The sequence below is a fragment of the Hyla sarda genome, chromosome 2, assembly GCF_029499605.1.
Source record: "Hyla sarda isolate aHylSar1 chromosome 2, aHylSar1.hap1, whole genome shotgun sequence".
Classification (NCBI taxonomy): Eukaryota; Metazoa; Chordata; class Amphibia; order Anura; family Hylidae; genus Hyla; species Hyla sarda.
In genome coordinates, this window is record NC_079190.1 from 501,409,096 (window position 1) to 501,436,059 (window position 26,964).

The 26,964-nt window shown below is 38.4% G+C and overlaps 2 protein-coding genes across 2 annotated transcripts in view; both read right to left on the reverse strand.

Moving 5' to 3' along the window:
• Positions 1-23,608, reverse strand: part of LOC130357216 (zinc finger protein OZF-like) — a 66,824-nt gene extending 43,216 nt beyond the window's left edge. Inside the window, exons 1-2 of the mRNA XM_056559816.1 lie at positions 23,501-23,608; positions 6,875-6,950 (exon numbers count right to left, since the gene is read on the reverse strand). The gene's annotated coding sequence lies outside the window, so the exon portion shown is untranslated. The remainder of the gene's footprint in view (positions 1-6,874; positions 6,951-23,500) is intronic.
• The window catches only part of LOC130357218 (oocyte zinc finger protein XlCOF8.4-like), a 329,282-nt gene that overhangs the window by 151,614 nt on the left and 150,704 nt on the right, over positions 1-26,964 (reverse strand). The window lies entirely within an intron of this gene.

The following is a 26,964-nucleotide window of genomic DNA, read 5'->3' on the forward strand; positions in this document are numbered from 1 at the left end:
GGTTTAATTAATGATATATTTTTATAGTTCGGACATTTACGCACGCGGCGATACCACATATGTTTAATTTTTATTTTTTTTACACTGTTTTATTTTTTTTATGGGAAAAGGGGGCTGATTCAAACTTTTATTAGGGAAGGGGTTAAATGACCTTTATTAACACTTTTTTTTTTACTTTTTTTTGCAGTGTTATAGGTCCCATAGGGACCTATAACACTGCACACACTGATCTTTTACACAGATCACAGGCGTGTATTAACATGCCTGTGATCAGTGTTATCGGTGCTTGACTGCCAGGCCAGGGCGGGACATATCACCAGCCAGGGCAGGACATCGCTGTGGCCGGTGATACGCTGAAGGCTCTGCGGCATCCCCGTCCCCAGGAAGTTGAACGAGGTTAGCACCGCTGGAACATGAGGCCTGTGCCGGACCAACGGGGGCATGTAGGAAGGTATGTTAAAGTTTATTTTGTTTATTTTTGAGGCCCGGGCACAGGAATATATAAAAGTCTAACACTACAGTTGTCCTTTAATACCGCCATATCATTATAGTACATGGTGGGGTAGAAAAGGTTTAATACCCCCTCACTGTTTCTTAGGCTGGGTTCACACTACGGTTTGTAATTACGGTTCCCGTATACGGCTGGGAGGAGGGGTGGGCGGGGCTTAATCGCGGCACCCGCACACAGCCGTATAGGGAACTGTAGTTAATGTATGTCTATGAGCCGACCGGAGTGAACCGCAGCCTCCGGTCGGCTGCTTTTTCAGCCGTATGCGGTTTTCCGACCGCAAGCAAAAACGTGGTAACAAGAAAATATTAACCCTTTATATACATGATCACAAAAGAAGAAAGGCACAAACAATATAGGGAATTGCAATACTCTCCAGACAGAAAAGCATACCAAAACATGTAAGGTACTACAGCTCCCAGCAAGCTGAGCAAAAGTAGCCAAGATAACAATAAAACAAGACTAAAATGTTTACTTATACAATTATAATACTATATAATACTTTCCTCTTCCATGATCATGTATGTGAAGGGTAAACATGCTTTCCAATCCTATTGGTAGGAGATCATGTGATCTTTATATACACATGGCTGCGGCCAGATAGTTTTTAGTATGACTAAGAGCGATATGAACACCTGAAACGCGTCACTTTATCTCCCTGTCCCATGTTCTGCCCTGCGCCCACTCCCTGTCTATGATGAGCGCTATCAATACAATATACATCTCCACCACTAAAAAACAGGAAGAAATATCTTAAAGGAGTAGTCCAGTGGTGATTCAGTGGTGAGCAACTTATCCCCTATCCTAAGGATAGGGGATAAGTTGCAGATCGCGGGGGGTCCGACCGCTGGGGCCCCCTGCGATCTCCTGTACGGAGCCCCGACAGCCCGCGGGAAGGGGGCGTGTCGACCTCCGCAAGAGACGGCGGCCAACACGCCCCCTCAATACAACTCTATGGCAGAGCCGAAGCGCTGCCTTCGGCAATCTCCGGCTCTGCCATAGAGATGTATTGAGGGGGCGTGTCGGCCGCCGCCTCGTGCGGGGGTCGACACCCGCTATCTCGGCGGAGAGCCGGGGCCCCGTACAGAGAGATCGCAGGGGGCCCCAGCGGTCGGACCCCCCGCGATCTCAAATTATCCCCTATCCTTAGGATAGGGGATAAGTTTTTCACCACTGGACTACCCCTTTAACCCCTTAAGGACCGAGCCCTTTTTCACCTTAAGGACCGGAGCGTTTTTTGCAATTCTGACCACTGTCACTTTAAACATTAATAACTCTGGGATGCTTTTAGTTATCATTCTGATTCCGAGATTGTTTTTTCGTGACATATTCTACTTTAACTTAGTGGTAAAATTTTATGGTAACTTGCATCCTTTCTTGGTGAAAAATCACCAAATTTGATGAAAAAAAATGAAAATTTTGCATTTTTCTAACTTTGAAGCTCTCTGCTTGTAAGGAAAATGGATATTCAAAATATATTTTTTTTGGGTTCACATATACAATATGTCTACTTTATGTTTGCATCATAAAATTTATGAGTTTTTACTTTTGGAAGACACCAGAGGGCTTCAAAGTTCAGCAGCAATTTTGAAATTTTTCACAAAATTTTCAAACTCGCTATTTTTCATGGACCAGTTCAGGTTTGAAGTGGATTTGAAGGGTCTTCATATTAGAAATACCCCATAAAAGACCCCATTATAAAAACTACACCCCCCAAAGGATTCAAAATGACATTCAGTAAGTGTATTAACCCTTTAGGTGTTTCACAGGAATAGCAGCAAAGTGAAGGAGAAAATTCAAAATCTTCATTTTTTACACTCGCATTTTCTTGCAGACCCAATTTTTGAATTTTTGAAAGGGGTAAAAAGGAGAAAATTTTTACTTGTATTTGAAACCCAATTTCTCTCGAGTAAGCACATACCTCATATGTCTATGTTAATTGTTCAGCGGGCGCAGTAGAGGGCTCAGAAGGGAAGGAGCGTCAAATGGTTTTTGGGGGGCATGTCACCTTTAGGAAGCCCCTATGGTGCCAGAACAGCAAAAAAACACACATGGCATACCATTTTGGAAACTAGACTCCTCAGGGAACCTAACAAGGGGTAAAGTGAACCTTAATACCCCACAGGTGTTTCACGACTTTAGCATATGTAAAAAAAAAATATTTTTTTTTTACCTAAAATGCTTGGTTTCCCAAAAATTTTACATTTTTAAAAAGTGTAATAGCAGAAAATACCCCCCAAAATTTGAAACCCAATTTCTCCCGATTCAGAAAACACCCCATATGGGGGTGAAAATTGCTCTGCTGGCGCACTACAGGTCTCAGAAGAGAAGGAGTCACATTTGGCTTTTTGAAAGCAAATTTTGCTCTGGGGGCATGTCGCATTTAGGAAGCCCCTATGGTGCCAGAACAGCAAAAAAAAAAACCACATGGCATACCATTTTGGAAACTAGACCCCTCGGGGAATGTAACAAGGGGTAATGTGAACCTTAATACCCTACAGGTGTTTCACGACTTTTGCATATGTGTTACGCCGAGCGCTCCGGGTCCCTGCTCCTCCCCGAAGCGCTCGCGGCGTTTCTCTCCCTGCAGCGCCCCGGTCAGACCCGCTGACCGGGAGCGCTGCACTGACATGGCCTGCGGGGATGCGATTCGCATCGCGGGACGCGCCCGCCTGCGAATCGCAACCCAGGTCACTTACCTGTCCCGGTCCCCGGCTGTCATGCTCTGGCGCGTGCGGCTCCGCTCTCTAGGGCGCGCGCGCGCCAGCGCTCTAAGATTTAAAGGGCCAGTGCACCAATGATGGTGCCTGGCCCAATCACCCTGATTAGCTTGCACCTGTTCCTTGCCCTACTTATACCTCACTTCCCCTGCACTCCCTTGCCGGATCTTGTTGCCTTGTGCCTTGAGAAAGCTTTACTGTGTTACCCATACTGTGTTCCAGACCTCCTGCTATTCCACCATTGACTACGAACCTTGCCGCCTGTCCCGACCTTCTGCTACGTCTGACCTTGCTCTTGTCTACTCCCTTGTACCGCGCTTATCTCAGCAGTCAGAGAGGTTGAGCTGTTGCCAGTGGATACGACCTGGTTGCTACTGCCGCTGCAAGACCATCCCGCTTTGCGGCGGGCTCTGGTGAATACCAGTAGCAACTTAGAACCGGTCCACTGACACGGTCCACGCCAATCCCTCTCTGGCACAGAGGATCCACCTCCAGCCTGCCGAATCGTGACAATATGTGAACATTTTTTATTTTTTTTTACCTAAAATGCTTGGTTTCCCAAAATGTTTACATTTTTAAAAAGGGTAATAGCAGAAAACACCCCCCAAAATTTGAAGCCCAATTTCTCCCGATTCAGAAAACACCCCATATGGGGGTGAAAAGTGCTCTGCTGGCGCACTACAGGTCTCAGAAGAGAAGGAGTCATGTTTGGCTTTTTGAAAGCAAATTTTGCTCTGGGGGCATGCCGCATTTAGGAAGCCCCTATGGTGCCAGAATAGCAAAAAAAAAAAACACATGACATACCATTTTGGAAACTAGACCCCTCGGGGAACGTAACAAGGGGTAATGTGAACCTTAATACCCTACAGGTGTTTCACGACTTTTGCATATGTGAACATTTTTTAGTTTTTTTTACCTAAAATGCTTGGTTTCCCAAAATTTTTACATTTTAAAAAAGGGTAATAGCAGAAAACACCCCCCAAAATTTGAAGCCCAATTTCTCCCGATTCAGAAAACACCCCATATGGGGGTGAAAAGTGCTCTGCTGGCGCACTACAGGTCTCAGAAGAGAAGGAGTCACGTTTGGCTTTTTGAAAGCAAATTTTGCTCTGGGGGCATGCCGCATTTAGGAAGCCCCTATGGTGCCAGGACAGCAAAAAAAAAAAAAACACATGGCATACCATTTTGGAAACTAGACCCCTCGGGGAACGTAACAAGGGGTTAAGTGAACCTTTATACCCCACAGGTGTTTTATGACTTTTGTATATGTAAAAAAAAATTTTTTTTTTTTACCTAAAATGCTTGTTTTCCCAAAAATTTTACATTTTTAAAAAGGGTAATAGCAAAAAATACCCCACAAAATTTGAAGCCCAATTTCTCCCGAGTACGGCGATACCCCATATGTGGCCCTAAACTGTTGCCTTGAAATACGACAGGGCTCCAAAGTGAGAGTGCCATGCACATTTGAGGCCTAAATTAGGGATTGCATAGGGGTGGACATAGGGGTATTCTACGCCAGTGATTCCCAAACAGGGGGCCTCCAGCTGTTGTAAAACTCCCAGCATGCCTGGACAGTCAGTGGCTATCTGGCAATACTGGGAGTAGTTGTTTTGCAACAGCTGGAGGCTCCGTTCTGGAAACAGTGGCGTACCAGACGTTTTTCATTTTTATTGGGGAGGGGAGGGGGGCTGTGTAGGGGTATGTGTATATGTAGTGTTTTTTTTACTTTTTCTTTTATTTTGTGGTAGTGTAGTGTAGTGTTTTTAGGGTACAGTCACACGAGCGGGGGTTCACAGTAGTTTCTCGCTGGCAGTTTGAGCTGCGGCAGAAAATTTGACGCAGCTCAAACTTGCAGCCGGATACTTACTGTAATCCTCCGCCCATGTGAGTGTACCCTGTACGTTCACATTGGGGGGGGGGGGGAACATCCAGATGTTGCAAAACTACAACTCCCAGCATGGACGGTCTATCAGTGCATGCTGGGAGTTGTAGTTTTGCAACCGCTGGAGGCTCCGTTTTGGAAACAGTGACGTACCAGACGTTTTTCATTTTTATTGGGGAGGGGAGGGGGGCTGTGTAGGGGTATGTGTATATGTAGTGTTTTTTACTTTTTATTTTATTTTGTGTTAGTGTAGTGTAGTGTAGTGTTTTTAGGGTACAGTCGCAAGGGCGGGGGTTCACAGTAGTTTCTCGCTGGCAGTTTGAGCTGCGACAGAAAATTTGCCGCAGCTCAAACTTGCAGCCGGATACTTAATGTAATCCTCCGCCCATGTGAGTGTACCCTGTACGTTCACATTGGGGGGGGGGGGGGGGGGGGGAGAAACATCCAGCTGTTGCAAAACTACAACTCCAAGCATGTACGGTCTATCAGTGCATGCTGGGAGTTGTAGTTTTGCAACAGCTGGAGACACACAGGTTGTGAAACACCGAGTTTGGTAACAAACTCAGTGTTTTGCAACCAGTGTGCCTTCAGCTGTTGCAAAAGCTACAACCCCCAGCATGTACGGACAGCGGAAGGGCATGCTGGGTCTTGTAGTTATGCAACAGCCGGAGGCATACTACATTGGCTGGGGATGCTGGGGATTGTAGTTATGCAACAGCTGGAGACACACTGGTTTACTACTTAACTCAGTGTGCCTTCAGCTGTTGCAAAACTACAACTCTCAGCAGTCACCGACAGCCAACGGGCATGCTGGGAGTTGTAGTTATGCAACCACCAGATGCACCACTACAACTCCCAGCATGCACTTTAGCTGATTGTGCAAGCTGGGAGTTGTAGTTACACAACAGCTGAAGGTACACTTTTACATAGAAAGAATGTGCCTTCAGCTGTTGCAAAACTACAAGTCCCAGCATGCCCATAAGGGCATGCTGGGAGTTGTGGTGGTCTGCCTCCTGCTGTTGCATAACTACAGCTCCCAGCATGCCCTTGTTGCATGCTGGGAGCTGTTGCTAAGCAACAGCAGGAGGCTGTCACTCACCTCCAACGATCCAGCAGCACAGGTCAGTCCCTCGTCGTCTCCGCCGCCGCCGCTGCTCCTGGGGCCCCGATCCCAACAGGGACGCCAGGGGATCGGGGTCCCCAGCACCGGGGGTCGTCTTCCCGCACCCGCTCACGTCCTCCGAAAGAGGGGCGGAGCGGGTTGCGGGAGTGACACCCGCAGCAGGCGCCCTGATTGGTCGGCCGGTAATCCGGCCGGCGAATCAGGGCGATCGTGAGGTGGCACCAGTGCCACCTCACCCCTGCTGGCAATGGCTGTTCGGGGCCGTCTCTGACGGCCCCGATCAGCCAGTAATTCCGGGTCATCGGGTCACTGGAGACCCGATTGACCCGGAATCTGCGGCAGATCGCTGGACTGAATTGTCCAGCGATCTGCGGCAATCGCCGACATGGGGGGACATAATGACTCCCCTGGGCGATATGCCGGGATGCCTGCTGAACGATTTCAGCAGGCATCCGGCTCCGGCTCCCCTCCGGCTAGCGGTGGGGGCCGGAAATGCTCAGGGCGTATCCATACGCCCTCGGTCCTTAAGGACTTGGAAACGGGGGCGTATGGATACGCCCTATGTCCTTAAGGGGTTAAGGAACCTCAGTCTGCAATTTATAATGACAGAATAAAACATAAGATGTATGAAAGGCTCTTACCATTCTCTGATATGGGGGTTTCTAGTCCACTCATTGTTCCTCCAGAACTTTCCTGCAAAGATTCCATATTATAGACCTGAGGAAAAAACATAAAGGAACCTTAGTTTATCTTCTATCCAGGTGAGCGTTACATCCCCCCTAGAAGGTATGAACCAATCTGCACAAGGATCTCCTCAAGTGGTGATCGCACCGCAGCACAAACACTGGAAAACAATACGGCTTTACTCCACCAATTGGTGACACATAGCGTCCTGCAAACAATAACCCTTTCGCCTTATCACAGCGTTCTATGATCACAACTAGATCACAACTTATATATTGCAATACTATAAAATATATAAGTGTATAGATGAATACATACAGTAAAAGATATTTGTAGCATGCATAAAAGTACTAATGAAAAAAATAATAAAAAATAAGAATATAAAAAAATGGATGAGTGACTAATGAATAAGTAAATGATGGCAGATATTGTAAAAGAAGCTAGTGCTTTATATGACACATGGACCTTGGGGGGGGGGTTAAGGCATCGTAACTTATAAATCCAGTAATTTTCTCTCTTTTTTAGTTTTTCGAATCTGTTGTATCCTTCTGGAATAGATTCCATAGGAGTAACGGAGAATTCCTTGAAACAGCTATTGTGGTATAACATCGCATGACGGGAGATGCTGTGCAGTGGAAAATTGCTTGTAACATTGCTTCTATGCTTGTTTAGGCAGTACCTTAGGCATTAAGAGGTCCGTCCAATATATTGGAGACCGCATAAGCATTCGATTAACCCCTTAAGGACCAGGCCATTTTACACCTTAGGACCAGAGCGTTTTTTGCACATTTGACCACCGTCACTTTAAGCATTAATAACTCTGGGATGCTTTTACCGAATATTCTGATTCTGTGATTGTTTTTTCGTGACATATTCTACTTTATTTTGGTGGTAAATTTTCGGCGTTACTTGCAATCTTTTTTTGTGAAAAATTCCAAAATTTCATGAAAATTTGGAAAATTTAGCATTTTTCTAACTTTGAAGCTCTCTGCTTGTAAGGAAAATGGATATTCCAAAAAATTTTTATTTTTCTTCACAAATACAATATGTCTACTTTATGTTGGCATCAAAAAATAGACATATTTTTACTTTTTGAAAAAATTAGAGGGCTTCAAAAGTAGAGCAGCAATTTTCAAAAATTTCATGAAAATTGCTAAATCTGAAGGGACAGATGTTACAGAACTACAACTCCCAGCATGCCTGGGCAGTCTAGGCATGCTGAGAGTTGTAGTTTGGCAACATCTGGAGGGCTACAGTTTGGGCACCACTGTAACAGTGGTCCCCAAACTGTGACCATTCAGATGTTGCAAAACTACAACTCCCAGCATGCCCAGACAGCCTTTTGCTGTCTGAGCATGCTGGGAGTTGCGGTTCGGCCTTCCTAGTGGTTGCCACAGTAATATCTGCGATGATTGCCGGGCCTCACGAGTCTTCTCCTCCAGGTACCGGCCTCCATGTTCTCCCCCCGTTCTGCCTGACATCCAGGGGTGGGCAGAACGGGGGGTTTCCATGGCAACCCACCGTCCTGCTCTGCCATTGGTCAGAATCAGTTCTGACCAATGGCAGGGGGTGGGAGGAGATCGCAGCATTGAGACCTCACTTCTACCCTGCAGGATGCTGGGGCCTGTCACTGACAGGTCCGAGCATCTCTATTTTCCTTGGGGTTTGGGTCACCAGAGACCCGATCAGCCCGGAATAGGAGAAAATCGCATGTCTGAATTGACATGCGATTTTCTGCGATCACCGACATGCGGGGGTCCCGGGACCCCCCTAGGCATTTGCACGGCATGCCTGCAGAACGATTTCAGTAGGCATGCCGTTCCGATCACTGCCCGGCGAGCGGCCGGGACCGGAAAACGCCATGACGTTGTGGGACGTCATTGGTCCTTAAAGCCCAGGGTGCCATGACGTTCCACAACGCCATTGGTCCTTAATAGGTTAAATAGATAAAGGATGAGCCGCAGTTTAAAAAGGTATTTAATTTAAAATTCCTGTTTGGTGACCTGGGAATAGAAGGTAGTTTTTTTGTGAGTGATATTAACACAACAATTGCATCTTGTCAACATTTAAAAGCACCTTTTGGAAGATTTTGGGAGAGAAAGGAAGTGAAATTGGTTTTTTTTTTTAGGGTTTTTTACGTTTTTAAAGTGACTTGGTGCTAAGATATTTTTCAAAGTACGAGCTCTTTTGAAAGTAAAACGGGAAGATGAGGGTGCAAATAGTTGTCTTGTAATAAAATATGCCAGACTGTTTAATCCTGGAATGGTCGCTTGAAAAGGTAGTGATGAAATTGCATTGCCAATCTGCTTCTGTTTCTTTGTGTTTTTTGGGGGGCAAGACATTCATCTTGTGTGAGGGGATTGCGCGTTGGTTTGAGGTCTTAATTAGGGACTTTGGGTATTTTTTGCCTCTGAACCTTCTTGCTATGATGTTACTCTGTTTGGTATAGTCTTCAGTGGTGGTGCAGTTTTGCCGTATCCTCTTGAATTGACTATAAGGCACATTCACCCTTTTCTGTAATGGTTGCTATTAAAATGTAAATAACTGTTACTGACCACTTTAAAAAAAAAAAAAAAAAGATTTAGTGGTAATCTTATTGTCCGTGGTATGTGTCACTACCACATCCAGGAACTCAGCGTCGTTAGAAAAAGATGGATTGGGTGAAGCTGAGACCCCAGTTGCTGTTATTAAGAAAAGCAAGAAAGGTCTCCAGTTCTGTGTTGGACCCTTTCCATACTATATAAACATTGTCTATATAGCGTTTATAAAATAGAAAATTATTTAAAAAGTAGATAGCTATAGCTAATGGATTCTTCAAATAGTCCTACGAAAAGGTTGGCGAAACTGGGGGCGAAACGCATCCCCATTGCCGTACCCCGATGCTGTTCATACTTGACTTGGTTAAATTTCGAAATAGTTGTGTTTTAAATGAACACGATTGCATCCAAAATAAATTTTGTTTGGAGAGTGGGCATAGATGGATCAAGGGAAAGGAAGTGTTCAACAGCTTTTGTCTTCAAGTTGTGGTCGATCACTGTATATAGAGGCAATATCCATAGTCACAAAAATACAATCGTCTTCCCACTGAACTTGTTTGATGGCTTTAATAAACTTTGCGGTATCTTTTAGGTGGGAAGGAAGTAATAGCACATATTTTTGTAGAAGAATATCTACGTAGTGTGACAGATTGCGTGATAGAGAATTTATACCGGAAATGATCGGTCTCCTTGGAGTTTTTGTGATGTTTTTATGGACTTTTGGGAGAAAATAGAAGATTGGCAATGAGGGTTCTTGAACTAATATATAGCTCATTTCTTGTTTGGTCAGAATCCCATTTTCATAGCCTGAGGTGATACATTTTTTAAGAATAGTTGAATATTCCTAAGTGAGATTGTATTTGAGAGGTTTGTAAAAGGAGGTATCTGTATATAATATTTCTTCCTCAGCTACATAAACTATTTTGTTCATGATAATTTCCTCCCCCTTTGTCCGCTGGTTTTATTATTATGGAGCAATTTTTGGCCAAATTATTGAGTGCTTGCTTCTCTGACAGTGTGAGGTTCTGAAGATGATGATTCTATGGAGAATTGGTGAGTTCTTCCATGTCCGATAACACTAGAGTTGAAAATGTGTCTAGGAAATTGCCCTTATGTTGTACTGGATAAAAGTTGGATTTGGGTTTGAGATTAGTGGAAATGGGAAAGGGGGTGATTGATCTGGTTAGGCTGGGTGATATGTGTGAAGTGACACATGGAAATTTGGGATCCATTTCTTTGATAGCAAAGAACCTCTTTATGTTAAGTTTTCTCACAAATCTATTCATTTCAAGAAAAAGGTCAAAATCATTTCTTTTGCTGGTTTGGCAAAAGGATAATCCTTTGTCTACAATGCTTGATTCCGCTGGAATAAGATTGTGAGTTGGTAAATTAAATATTTTAACCATATTGGACTTAGATGCTTTTATTTTTAGTATTTTTTCTTTTCTTTAGGCTTCAGTTTTTCCTCCTCTGCATCCTCTCTTTCGGAGAGTTTTCTCTTTGGCAGGGTCCACATGTATTTTGTCTATTGGAGGATGTATTTCCAGAGTCATGGGGAGTTGAGGAAAGGGGGAAGTGATCGTTGCTGGTAGCCCTTAAAAAAACAGTTGTGTCTGGAGGAGGTTGGGTTTGATTCAGTGAGGTACTGGTAGCCCCTTTGGGGGTAAAATATAAGTGGTCTGAGGGTCGTCTGTTATAGGATAAAGATGGGGTTGCGTGAATTGTAAGGAGAGAGAATTTATTTGCGGCAAATGTATATTAAAAATGGCTATTTCTGGCCTACAGAGAGCCTCAATAGTGGTGTAGAACGCTTTGCTGTGTTCTAACATGCATATGGAGTGTACTGTGCTCCACTGTGCCCCTCCCCCACCTCCTCCAGTTCAGCCCCCACAGGGCTCATGTGGACGTGAGATTTAGGCGCCACGTCTCCAGTGCCCTGACCACCCATCGTTTCCAACATGCGTTGTAAGAAATGAAGCAATGGAATGACGTTGTTCATCCCGTAATCCTGGCAACTTACTAATAATGTGGCTTCCTCAAAGGGCTTGAGCAAACTGCAGGTGTCACGTATGAGCTGCCACTCGTTCACATTAAAGTTACACAGGGGAGTACTCCTATCTGCTTGGATCATCAAGAAATCGGTGATGGCTTTTCTCTGTTTGTACAGTCGGTCAAACATATAGAGGGTGGGATTCCAATGTGGGGAAACGTCGCGAATCAGACCGATACCGTTCTGACGCTACAGCTCAAGAAGGGTGTGCTTTGCGGTGTACGAGTGGCAAATGTATATTAAAAATGGCTATTTCTGGCCTACAGAGAGCCTCAATAGTGGTGAAGAATGCTTTGCTGTGTTCTAACATGCATATGGAGTGTGCTGGGGTAGTGAAATAATACTGTTATTCAGAATAACATGCAGATTACAGGCATCGCTTTTAGAATCACTGCCGCACAGCAGCACAATGACAGAGCCTGGTGGTGGCATCAGTGTCAGGAGACCATATAGTGACTGAATGACACAGCGTGGAGGTGTTGGCAGCATGAGGAGACCATATAGTGGCTGAATGACACAGCCTGGAGGTGTTGGCAGCATGAGAAGACCATATTGTGGCTGAATGACACAGCCTGGAGGTGTTGGCAGCATGAGGAGACCATATAGTGGCTGAATGACACAGCCTGGAGGTGTTGGCAGCATGAGGAGACTAGTGGCTGAATGACACAGCCTGGAGCTGGCAGCAGAATGAGTAGACACTAGGGCTTCACAATCCCTAAGATTAAAAGATGAATTTTGAAATTTAAATTGAAGATGTATGGTAGCTAGAGCTACCATAAAAAATTTTTAGGTCCAGGTCCAGCAGCATCAGTAAACCATATATTGGCTAAATGACACAGCCTGGAGTTCGCTGAAGCATGAGGAGACCATATTGTGTCTGAATGGCACAGCCTGGAGTTGGCAGCAGCATGAGCAGCGCTATCCATACTTGTCAAGTGTTTGTGTGGCACCATGGTCAATCTACTCTCATGCATCAGGTATTGGAGGTTGGAAATCCTGGCTGATCCATGCCTGATTCATCTTCACAAAGGTCAGTCCCTCCACATTTTTCGTGGAAAGACGAGTTCTCCTTGGGGTGACTATGGCCCCCACCGCACTAAACACCCGCTCTGATGGCACACTACTGGCCGGGCAGGACAGCTTTTCCAGGGCAAACTATGCTGGTTGCGGCCACAATTCAAGTTTGGCTGCCCAGAAGTCCAGCAGATCTTCAAGGTGTGTTAGCATGGGCATTTCAAGGTATGTCACCACCTGCTGTTTCAGGTCCTGCTCCATGTCTACCTGCTGCTGATGAGTTGCTTCACTATGCGGGTGAAGAAAGGTACTCATCACCGACTGTAAACTCAGGCTGCTGCTGATGGAGCTGGTACTGCTCCTGCCACCCCTCCCCAGCAGCCATGGCAGTGGAAGGTGAGCGCAGGGGCCCCCCCCAATTCAGACCTGCGAGAGGATGGACGGTGGCGCTGATAGGCAACAGCCAACTGACTACATAGGATGCCTCTGTAGTAGGTCATTTTGTCCTCCCTCTCAGTGGGTGTAAAAAAGGCCCTTATTTTGTGGCGGTAGTGAGGGTCCAATAAGGTAGAGACCCAGAAGTCATCCAATTACAAAATGGTGACAATTCGGCTGTCACTACGCAAGCAGGTGAGCATGCATCGTGCCATTTGTGCAAGTGACTCGGAGAGACTCCCTGCCTCCATCTCCACTTCATACTGCCACGGTGTGTCTGTGTCCTCTGTCTCACCTTCCTCATAACCCTCTAGTTCCTCTGGCTGCTCCTCCTCTCCTGTCAGATTACTAGAAAAAACGCCCATTTGGCGAAACCTAAACTGTGCTCCACCTCCAGTTCAGCCCCCACAGGGCTCATGTGGCCGTGAGATTTAGGCGCCACGTCTCCAGTGCCCTGACCACCCATCGTTTCCAACACGCGTTGTAAGAAATGAAGCAGTGGAATGACGTTGTTCATCCCGTAATCCTGGCAACTTACTAATAATGTGGCTTCCTCAAAGGGCCTGAGCAAACTGCAGGTGTCACGTATGAGCTGCCACTGGTTCACATTGAAGTTACACAGGGGGGTACTCCTATCTGCTTGGATCATCAAGAAATCGGTGATGGCTTTTCTCTGTTCGTACAGTCGGTCCAACATATGGAGGGTGGAATTCCAATGTGGGGAAACGTCGCAAATCAGACTGATACCGTTCTGACGCTACAGCTCAAGGAGGGTGTGCTTTGCGGTGTACGAGTGGCTGAAGTGCATGCAAAGTTTTCTTCCCATTTTTAGGATGTCTTGCAAATGGGGGGGGGGGGGGACACTTCAGCAACCGCTTGACAAACAGATTTAACACGTGTGCCATGCAGGGTGCATGTCTCAGCCTTCCCAGTCGAAGCGAATGTATGATGTTCTTCCCGTTGTCAGTCACCATGGTTCCCATTTCCAGTTTTCATGGAGTAAGCCATGCTCAGATTTCTTTACGAACCTGGCACGTTCCCTGAGTTTTTCCAGCAAGATGGTGACCACCACATTATGGGTCAGGTCCGAGCATTCCTAGATGAACACTTTCCTGGAAAGTGGATTGGTCATCGTGGGCCAGTTGAATGGCCCCCAAGGTCTCCCGATCTGACCCCCTTAGACTTTTATCTTTGGGGTCATCTGAAGGCAATTGTCAATGCTGTGAAGATACGAGATGTGCAGCACCTGAAACTATGGATACTGGAAGCCTGTGCTAGCATTTCTCCTGCGGTGTATATAGTAGTATATAGCAGTGTATACGGATACTGGAAGCCTGTGCTAGCATTTCTCCTGCAGTGTATATAGTAGTATATAGCGTATATAGCAGTGTATACAGATACCGGAAGCCTGTGCTAGCATTTCTCCTACGGTGTATATGGTAGTATATAGCAGTGTATACGGATACTGGAAGCCTGTGCTAGCATTTCTCCTGCGGTGTATATAGTAATATATAGCCGTGTATACGGATACTGGAAGCCTGTGCTAGCATTTCTCCTGCGGTGTATATAGTAGTATATAGCAGTGTATACAGATACCGGAAGCCTGTGCTAGCATTTCTCCTGCGGTGTATATAGTAGTATATAGCAGTGTATACGGATACTGGAAGCCTGTGCTAGCATTTCTCCTGCGGTGTAGCTATCAGTGTGTGAAGAGTGGGAGGAGAGGGTTGCATTGACAATCCAACACAATGGGCAGCACATTGAACACATTTTATAAGTGGTCAGTAAATACCGTATATACTCGAGACCCCTAATTTCAACCCAAAATCCCAGGAAAAGTTATTGACTCGAGTATAAGCCTAGGGTGGGAAATACCTCATCCCCCCCTGTCATCATCCAGACCCGTCATTAACATCCTCATCATCATCCCCTTGTCATCATCCCACACATCCCCCTTCATCATCCCCTTATCATCCCACACATCCCCCCCTTCATCATCCCCTTATCATCCCACACATCCCCCCTTCATCATCCCCTTGTCATCATCCCACACATCCCCCCTTCATCATCCCCTTGTCATCATCCCGCACATCCCCCCTTCATCATCCCCTTATCATCCCACACATCCCCCCTTCATCATCCCCTTGTAATCATCCCACCCCCCCCCTTCATCATCCACACCCCCCTTCATCATCCCCACACCCCCCCCCCCTTCATCATCCCCACACCCCCCCCCCCCTTCATCATCCTCTTCTCATCATTCGCCCTCAGTGGTCTTCAACCTGCGGACCTCCAGAGGTTTCAAAACTACAACTCCCAGCAAGCCCGGGCAGCCATCGGCTGTCCGGGCTTGCTGGGAGTTGTAGTTTTGAAACCTCCGGAGGTCCGCAGGTTGAAGACCACTGCGGCCTTCAACATCATCCAGCCCCCTCTCACCCCCTTTAGTTCTGAGTACTCACCTCCGCTCGGCGCTGGTCCGGTCCTGCAGGGCTGTCCGGTGAGGAGGTGGTCCGGTGAGGAGGTGGTCCGGGCTGCTATCTTCACCGGGGGCGCCTCTTCTCCGCGCTTCCGGCCCGGAATAGAGGCGTTGCCTTGACAATGACGCAGAAGTACGTTGGCAATGAACGCACCTCTGCGTCGTTGTCACGGCAACGTGACTATTCTGAGGCCGGGCCCGAAGCGCTTAGAAGAGGCCTCCCCGGTGAAGATAGCAGCCCGGAACCAGTATCCCACCGGACCACCTCCTCTCCGGACAGTCCTGCAGGACCGGACCAGCGCCGAGCGGAGGTGAGTACTCAGAACTAAAGGGGGTGAGAGGGGGCTGGATGATGTTGAAGGCCGCAGTGATCTTCAACCTGCGGACCTCCGGAGGTTTCAAAACTACAACTCCCAGCAAGCCCGGACAGCCGATGGCTGCCCGGGCTTGCTGGGAGTTGTAGTTTTGAAACCTCTGGAGGTCCGCAGGTTGAAGACCACTGCGGGTGGGGGAGTTCACTCGAGTATAAGCCGAGGGGGGTGTTTTCAGCACGAAAAATCGTGCTGAAAAACTCGGCTTATACTCGAGTATATACGGTAACTCATGAAAGAAAAAGTTACATTAAAACCAAGCACATCGTTGTTTTTCTTGTGAAATTCCCAATAAGTTTGATGTATCACATGACCCTCTTCCTATTGAAAAAACAAAATACTAATGTGCCACAAACAGGAATTTAATATCACCAACCATTCCCATTTTATTAAGGTGTATCCATATAAATGGCCCCCCCTGTATAAGACATCCCTCCAGAAGGACATGTACCCAAGTCCACAAAATGAGCTACAACAAACATTTCCAGGTCATATCCAAGGGTCATAATACATATATAACATATACACACACAATATACTGCATAATACATATATATAACATATACACACTATATACTGTATAATACATATATAACATATACACACTATATACTGTATAATACATATATATAACATATACACACACAATATACTGCATAATACATATATAACATATACACACACAATATACTGCATAATACATATATATATATAACATATACAAACTATATACTGTATAATACATATATAACATATACACACAATATACTGCATAATACATATATATATATAACATATACACACTATATACTGTATAATACATATATAACATATACACACACTATATACTGCATAATACATATATATAACATATACACACTATATACTGTATAATACATATATAACATATACACACTATATACTGCATAATACATATATATAACATATACACACTATATACTGTATAATACATATATATATATAACATATACACACTATATACTGCATAATACATATATATATATATATATACACACACAATATACTGCATAATACATATATATAACATACACACACTATATACTGTATAATACATATATATAACATATACACACACTATATACTGCATAATACATATATATAACATATACACACTATATACTGTATAATACATATATAACATATACACACTATATACTGTATAATACATACATATATATATATATAACATATACACACAATATACTGTATAATACATATATAACATATACACACTATATACTGTATAATACATATATATAACATATACACACACTATATACTGTATAATACATATATATATAACATATACACACAATATATACTGTATAATACATATATATAACATATACACACTATATACTGTATAATACATATATATAACATATACACACTATATACTGTATAATACATATATATAACATATACACACTATATACTGTATAATACATATATATAACATATACACACTATATACTGTATAATACATATATATATAACATATACACACTATATACTGTATAAGACATATATATAACATATACACACTATATACTGTATAATACATATATATATAACATATACACACTATATACTGTATAATACATATATATAACATATACACACACTATATACTGCATAATACATATATAACATATATACACAATATACTGCATAATACATATATATAACATATACACACACTATATACTGTATAATACATATATATAACATATACACACTATATACAGTATAATACATATATATAACATATACACAATATATACTGTATAATACATATATATAACATATACACACACACAATATACAGTATAATACATATATATAACATATACACACTATATACAGTATAATACATATATAACATATACACACTATATACTGTATAATACATATAACATATACACACTATATACTGTATAATACATATATATAACATATACACACACTATATACTGTATAATACATATATATAACATATACACACACTATATACTGTATAATACATATATATATAACATATACACACTATATACAGTATAATACATATATAACATATACACACTATATACAGTATAATACATATATAACATATACACACACACACACACACAATATACTGCATAATACATATATACACACTATATACTGTATAATACATATATATAACATATACACACACTATATACTGTATAATACATATATATAACATATACACACTATATACTGTATAATACATATATAACATATACACACACTATATACTGTATAATATATATATATATAACATACACACACTATATACTGTATAATACATATATATAACATATACACACAATATACTGTATAATACATATATATAACATATACACACACTATATACTGTATAATACATATATATAACATATACACACACAATATACTGTATAATACATATATATAACATATACACACAATATACTGTATAATACATATATATAACATATACACACACTATATACTGTATAATACATATATATAACATATACACACAATATACAGTATAATACATATATATAACATATACACACACTATATACTGTATAATACATATATAACATATACACAATATATACTGTATAATACATATATATATAACATATACACACAATATACAGTATAATACATATATATAACATATACACACACTATATACTGTATAATACATATATAACATATACACAATATATACTGTATAATACATATATATAACATATACACACTATATACAGTATAATACATATAACATATACACACTATATACAGTATAATACATATATAACATATACACACTATATACTGTATAATACATATATAACATATACACACTATATACTGTATAATACATATATAACATATACACACTATATACTGTATAATACATATATAACATATACACACTATATACTGTATAATACATATATATAACATATACACACTATACTGTATAATACATATATATAACATATACACACACTATATACTGTATAATACATATATAACATATACACACACTATATACAGTATAATACATATATAACATATACACACTATACTGAATAATACATATATAACGCATACACACTATACTGTATAATACATATATATATATATAACATATACACACTATATACTGTATAATACATATATATAACATATACACACTATATACTGTATAATACATATATATATATATAACATATACACACTATATACTGTATAATACATATATATAACATATGCACACTATATACTGTATAATACATATATGACATATACACACAATATACTGCATAATACATATATATATAACATATACACACTATATACTGTATAATACATATATAACATATACACACACTATATACTGCATAATACATATATATAACATATACACACTATATACTGTATAATACATATATATATATATAACATATACACACAATATACTGCATAATACATATATATAACATATGCACACTATATACTGTATAATACATATATGACATATACACACAATATACTGCATAATACATATATATATAACATATACACACTATATACTGTATAATACATATATAACATATACACACACTATATACTGTATAATACATATATATAACATATACACACTATATACTGTATAAGACATATATAACATATACACACAATATACTGCATAATACATATATAACATATACACACTATATACTGTATAATACATATATATAACATATACACACTATATACTGTATAATACACATATATATATATATAACATATACACACACTATATACTGTATAATATATATATATATAACATATACACACACTATATACTGTATAATACATATATATAACATATACACAATATATACTGTATAATACACATATATATATATATATATATATACACACACTATATACTGTATAATATATATATATATAACATATACACACACTATATACTGTATAATACATATATATAACATATACACACACTATATACTGCATAATACATATATATAACATATACACACACACTATATACTGTATAATACATATATATAACATATACATACACTATATACTGTATAATACATATATATAACATATACACACACTATATACTGTATAATACATATATATAACATATACACACACTATATACTGTATAATACATATATATAACATATACACACTATATACTGTATAATACATATATAACATATACACAATATATACTGTATAATACATATATAACATATACACACACACTATATACTGTATAATACATATATAACATATACACACTATATACTGTATAATACATATATATAACATATACACACACTATATACTGTATAATACATATATATAACATATACACACTATATACTGTATAATACATATATATAACATATACATACACTATATACTGTATAATACATATATATAACATATACACACACTATATACTGTATAATACATATATATAACATATACACACTATATACTGTATAATACATATATATAACATATACACACTATATACTGTATAATACATATATAACATATACACACTATATACTGTATAATACATATATATAACGCATACACACTATACTGTATAATACATATATAACATATACACACTATATACTGTATAATACATATATATAACATATACACACTATATACTGTATAATACATATATATATATAACATATACACACTATATACTGTATAATACATATATAACATATACACACTATATACTGTATAATACATATATAACATATACACACTATATACTGTATAATACATATATATAACATATACACAATATATACTGTATAATACATATAACATATACACACTATATACTGTATAATACATATAACATATACACACTATATACTGTATAATACATATATATAACATATACACACTATATACTGTATAATACATATATATAACATATACACAATATATACTGTATAATACATATATATATAACATATACACACTATATACTGTATAATACATATATATAACATATACACAATATATACTGTATAATACATATATATAACATATACACACAATATACTGTATAATACATACACACTATATACTGTATAATACATATATAACATATACACAATATATACTGTATAATACATATATATAACATATACACACAATATACTGTATAATACATATATATAACATATACACACTATACACTGTATAAGACATATATAACATATACACACTATATACTTTATAATACATATATATAACATATACACACTATATACTGTATAATACATATATATAACATATACACACTATATACTGTATAATACATATATAACATATACACACTATATACTGTATAATACATATATATAACATATACACACAATATACTGTATAATACATATATATAACATATACACACACTATATACTGTATAATACATATATAACATATACACACTATATACTGTATAATACATATATATAACATATACACACTATATACTGTATAATACATATATATAACACATACACACTATATACTGTATAATACATATATATAACACATACACACTATATACTGTATAATACATATATATAACATATACACACTATATACTGTATAATACATATATAACATATACACACACTATATACTGCATAATACATATATATAACATATACACACTATATACTGTATAATACATATATATAACATATACACACAATATACTGTATAATACATATATATAACATATACACACACTATATACTGTATAATACATATATAACATATACACAATATATACTGTATAATACATATATATAACACATACACACTATATACTGTATAATACATATATATAACATATACACACTATATACTGTATAATACATATATAACATATACACACACTATATACTGCATAATACATATATATAACATATACACACTATATACTGTATAATACATATATATAACATATACACACACTATATACTGTATAATACATATAACATATACACACTATATACTGTATAATACATATATATAACATATACACACTATATACTGTATAATACATATATATAACATATACACACTATATACTTTATAATACATATATATAACATATACACAATATATACTGTATAATACATATATAACATATACACAATATATACTGTATAATACATATATAACATATACACAATATATACTGTATAATACATATATATAACATATACACACTATATACTGTATAAGACATATATATAACATATACACACTATATACTGTATAATACATATATATAACATATACACACTATATACTGTATAATACATATATATAACATATACACACACTATATACTGTATAATACATATATATAACATATACACACTATATACTGTATAAGACATATATATAACATATACACACTATATACTGTATAATACATATATATAACATATACACACAATATACTGTATAATACATATATATAACATATACACACACTATATACTGTATAATACATATAACATATACACACTATATACTGTATAATACATATATATAACATATACACACTATATACTGTATAATACATATATATAACATATACACACTATATACTTTATAATACATATATATAACATATACACAATATATACTGTATAATACATATATAACATATACACAATATATACTGTATAATACATATATAACATATACACAATATATACTGTATAATACATATATATAACATATACACACTATATACTGTATAAGACATATATATAACATATACACACTATATACTGTATAATACATATATATAACATATACACACTATATACTGTATAATACATATATATAACATATACACACACTATATACTGTATAATACATATATATAACATATACACACTATATACTGTATAAGACATATATATAACATATACACACTATATACTGTATAAGACATATATAACATATACACACTATATACTGTATAATACATATATATAACATATACACACTATATACTGTATAATACATATATATAACATATACACACACTATATACTGTATAATACATATATATAACACACACTATATACTGTATAATACATATATATAACATATACACACACTATATACTGTATAATACATATATATATAACATATACACACTATATACTGTATAATACATATATAACATATACACACTATATACTGTATAATACATATATAACATATACACACAATATACTGTATAATACATATATATAACATATACACAATATATACTGTATAATACATATATAACATATACACAATATATACTGTATAATACATATATAACATATACACACTATATACTACATATATAACATATGCACAGGGCCGCCATCAGGGGGGTACAGCCAGTACCCCAGTAAGGAGTCCTTGTTCCCAGGGGCCCGGCCCCCCACTGCACCTCCCCCAGCAGCCCCAGCACAGAAGCAGCAGTCTCCTTCTTCCTCTGGCAGCTGTGACCAAATACTTACTGCCCCTGCCCTCTCCTCCCTGTATGAGGCTCTTACAGGCAGCAACAGCAGCACAGTGGAGGATTTACTGCAAACATCGGCTGTGTAGGAGATGGCAGAGGACCTTCAATGATGTCATTACCATGTGATCAGTCACATGGGTGGGAGGAGCCTGACTCATGTGCTGTGGAGGCATAGGAAGAAGTTCCAGTATAGGGGATGTGTTTATCATGAGAAGGTAACCTGTAGTACATACTCACTCACGCTAGATCTGTGTTCTCCAAAGAGGGTGCCTCCAGCTGTTACAAAACTACAACTCCCAGAGTGCCTGGAGAGCTGACGGCTGTCTGGGCATGCTGGGAGTTGTAGTTTTACAACAGCTGGAGGTACATTGTTTGGAAAACCCTGCACTATAGAACCCACCACACACACCCTTTTACCAAACACGTGGTATTACCGCATGCGTAAATGTCCAAACTATTACAATATAACATTAATTAACCACACGGTCAATGGCATAATTGTTAAAAAAAAAGTCCACAATTGCTAATTTTAAGTAATTTCATATACCATAAAAAATGAATAAAAAGCGATCAAGAAGTCCCATCAAAAAGAAAAATGGTACCAGTAAAAACAACAGATCAAAGCCCAAAAGGTGCGCGTGACGCATTCCAGTATATGGAAGAATTCTAAATTTATAGGGGTCAGAAGGGGAGAATTTTAACCACTTAAGGACCAGGGTTTTTTCCATTTTTGCATTTTCGTTTTTTCCTCCTCACCTTTAAAAAATCATAACTCTTTCAATTTTGCACATAAAATTCCATATGATGCTTATTTTTTTTGCCACCAATTCTACTTTGCAGTGATATTAGTCATTTTACCCAAAAATCTGCGGTGAAGCGGAGAAAAAAAATCATTGTGAGACAAAATTTAAAAAAAAAAAAATTTTTTTTTGGGGGGGGGATTCTGTTTCTACACAGTAAATTTTTTGATAAAAATGACACCTTCTCTTTATTCTGTAGGTCCATACGGTTAAAATGATCCCCTACTTATATAGGTTTGATTTTGTCGCACTTCATGAAAAAATCATAACTACTTGCAGGAAAATGTATACGTTTAAAATTGTCATCTTCTGACCCCTATAACTTTTTATTTTTACACATATGGGGCGGTATGAGGACTCATTTTTTGCGCCGTGATCTGAATTTTTTAACGGTTCCATTTTTGTATTGATAGGACATATTTATCGCTTTTTTAAATTAATTTTTTCATGATATAAAAAGTGACCAAAAATACACTATTTTGAACTTTGGAAATTTTTTTGCACGCACGCCATTGACCGTGCGGTTTAATTAATGATTTTTTTTTATAATTTGGACATTTCTGCACGCGGCGATACCACATATGTTTATTTTTATTTACACTGTTTTTTTTTTTTTTTTTAAATGGGAAAATGGGGGTGATTCAAACTTTTATTAGGGAAGGGGTTAAATGATCTTTATTCACTTTTTTTCCACTTTTTTTTTTTTTTTGCAGTGTTATAGCTCCCATAGGAGGCTATAACACTGCACACACTGATCTCTTATACTGATCATTGTTATCCCATAGGAGGCTATAACACTGCACACACTGATCTCTTATACTGATCATTGTTATCCCATAGGAGGCTATAACACTGCACACACTGATCTCTTATACTGATCATTGTTATCCCATAGGAGGCTTATCCCATAGGAGGCTATAACACTGCACACACTGATCTCTTATACTGATCATTGTTATCCCATAATAGGCTATAACACTGCACACACTGATCTCTTATACTGATCATTGTTATCCCATAGGAGGCTATAACACTGCACACACTGATCTCTTATACTGATCATTGTTATCCCATAGGAGGCTATGACACTGCACACACTGATCTCTTATACTGATCATTGTTATCCCATAGGAGGCTATAACACTGCACACACTGATCTCTTATACTGATCATTGTTATCCCATAGGGGGCTATAACACTGCACACACTGATCTTTTATATTGATCAGTGGTTTCTCATAGGAACCATTGATCAATTATTCTGCCACTTGACTGCTCATAGGCACTGAGCAGTCATTCGGCGATCGGACACCAAGAGGCAATGTAGGGACCCTCCAGCTGTCTCACAGCTGTTCAGGATGCTGTGATTTCGCAACGGACATCCCGAACAGCCCCCTGAGCTAACCAGCAATGATTTACTTTCACTTTGGACGCGGTGTACAACTTTGAACGCCGTGTCTAAAGGGTTAATAGCGCAAGGCACCGCGTTATAGAACAGGAGCGGACTCATGACGTACTGGTACGTCATGGGTCCTTAACAGGTTAAGCATACTACTTTTTGTACAAAAAGTTATTTTTAAAAAGTAGTCAAATAAAACAAAGCCTATACAAATTGGTTATTGTTGTAATCATATGGAACTACATAATAAAGATAATGTAATTTTTACTGAAAAGTGCACTGGGTAGAAACGGAAGCCCCCAAAAGTTGCAAAATGTTATTTTTTTTTTTGTTTCACTGTATGTTTCATGGTAGCATGAGTGCTGTCATTACAAAGTACAATTGGTGGCACAAAAAAGCAACAAGCCTCATATGGGTCTGAAGGTTGATAATTAAAAGTATTATGGCTATAAAAAGGTGAGGAGGAAAAAAAGAAAGCCCTAATGTCCTTAACCTCTTGGGGACGGAGGGCGTACCTGTACGCCCTCCGCCCACTCCCTTTCTATAACGCGGGGCCATGCCGTGCCCCTGCATCATAACGGGTCGGGCCCGGCCTCTAACAACAGCCAATACCCGTGGCTAATAGCGCGCGGCACTGATCGCGGAGCCGCACACTATTAACCCTCTAGACGCGTCGTTCAAAGATGAACACTGTGTCTAAAGTGAAAGTAAATCAATGCCGGTTAACTCCGGCATGGGAGCTATAACATAGCATAAAAAAGTGAAATAAATAAGTTAATAAAGATCATTTAACACCTTCCCTAATAAAAGTTTGAATCACCCCCGATTTCCCATTAAAAAAAACTGTGTAAATAAAAATAAACATATGTGGTATCGCCGCATGTAGAAATGTCGGAACTATATCATTAATCATTAATTAAACCGCACGGTCAATGGCGTACGCGCAAAAAAATTCCAAAGACCAAAATAGCAAATTTTTGGTCACTTTTTATATCATGAAGAAATGAATAAAAAGCGATTAAACTGTCCGATCAATACAAAAATGGTACCAATAAAAACTTCAGAACACGGCGCAAAAAATGAGTCCTCATACCGGCCCGTACGCGGAAAAATAAAAAAAGTTATAGGGGTCAGAAGATGAGAATATCAAACATATACATTTTCCTACATGTAGTTAAGATTTTTTCCAGATGTATGACAAAATCAAACCTATATAAGTAGGGAATCATTTTAACCGTATGGACTTACAGAATAAAGATAAGGT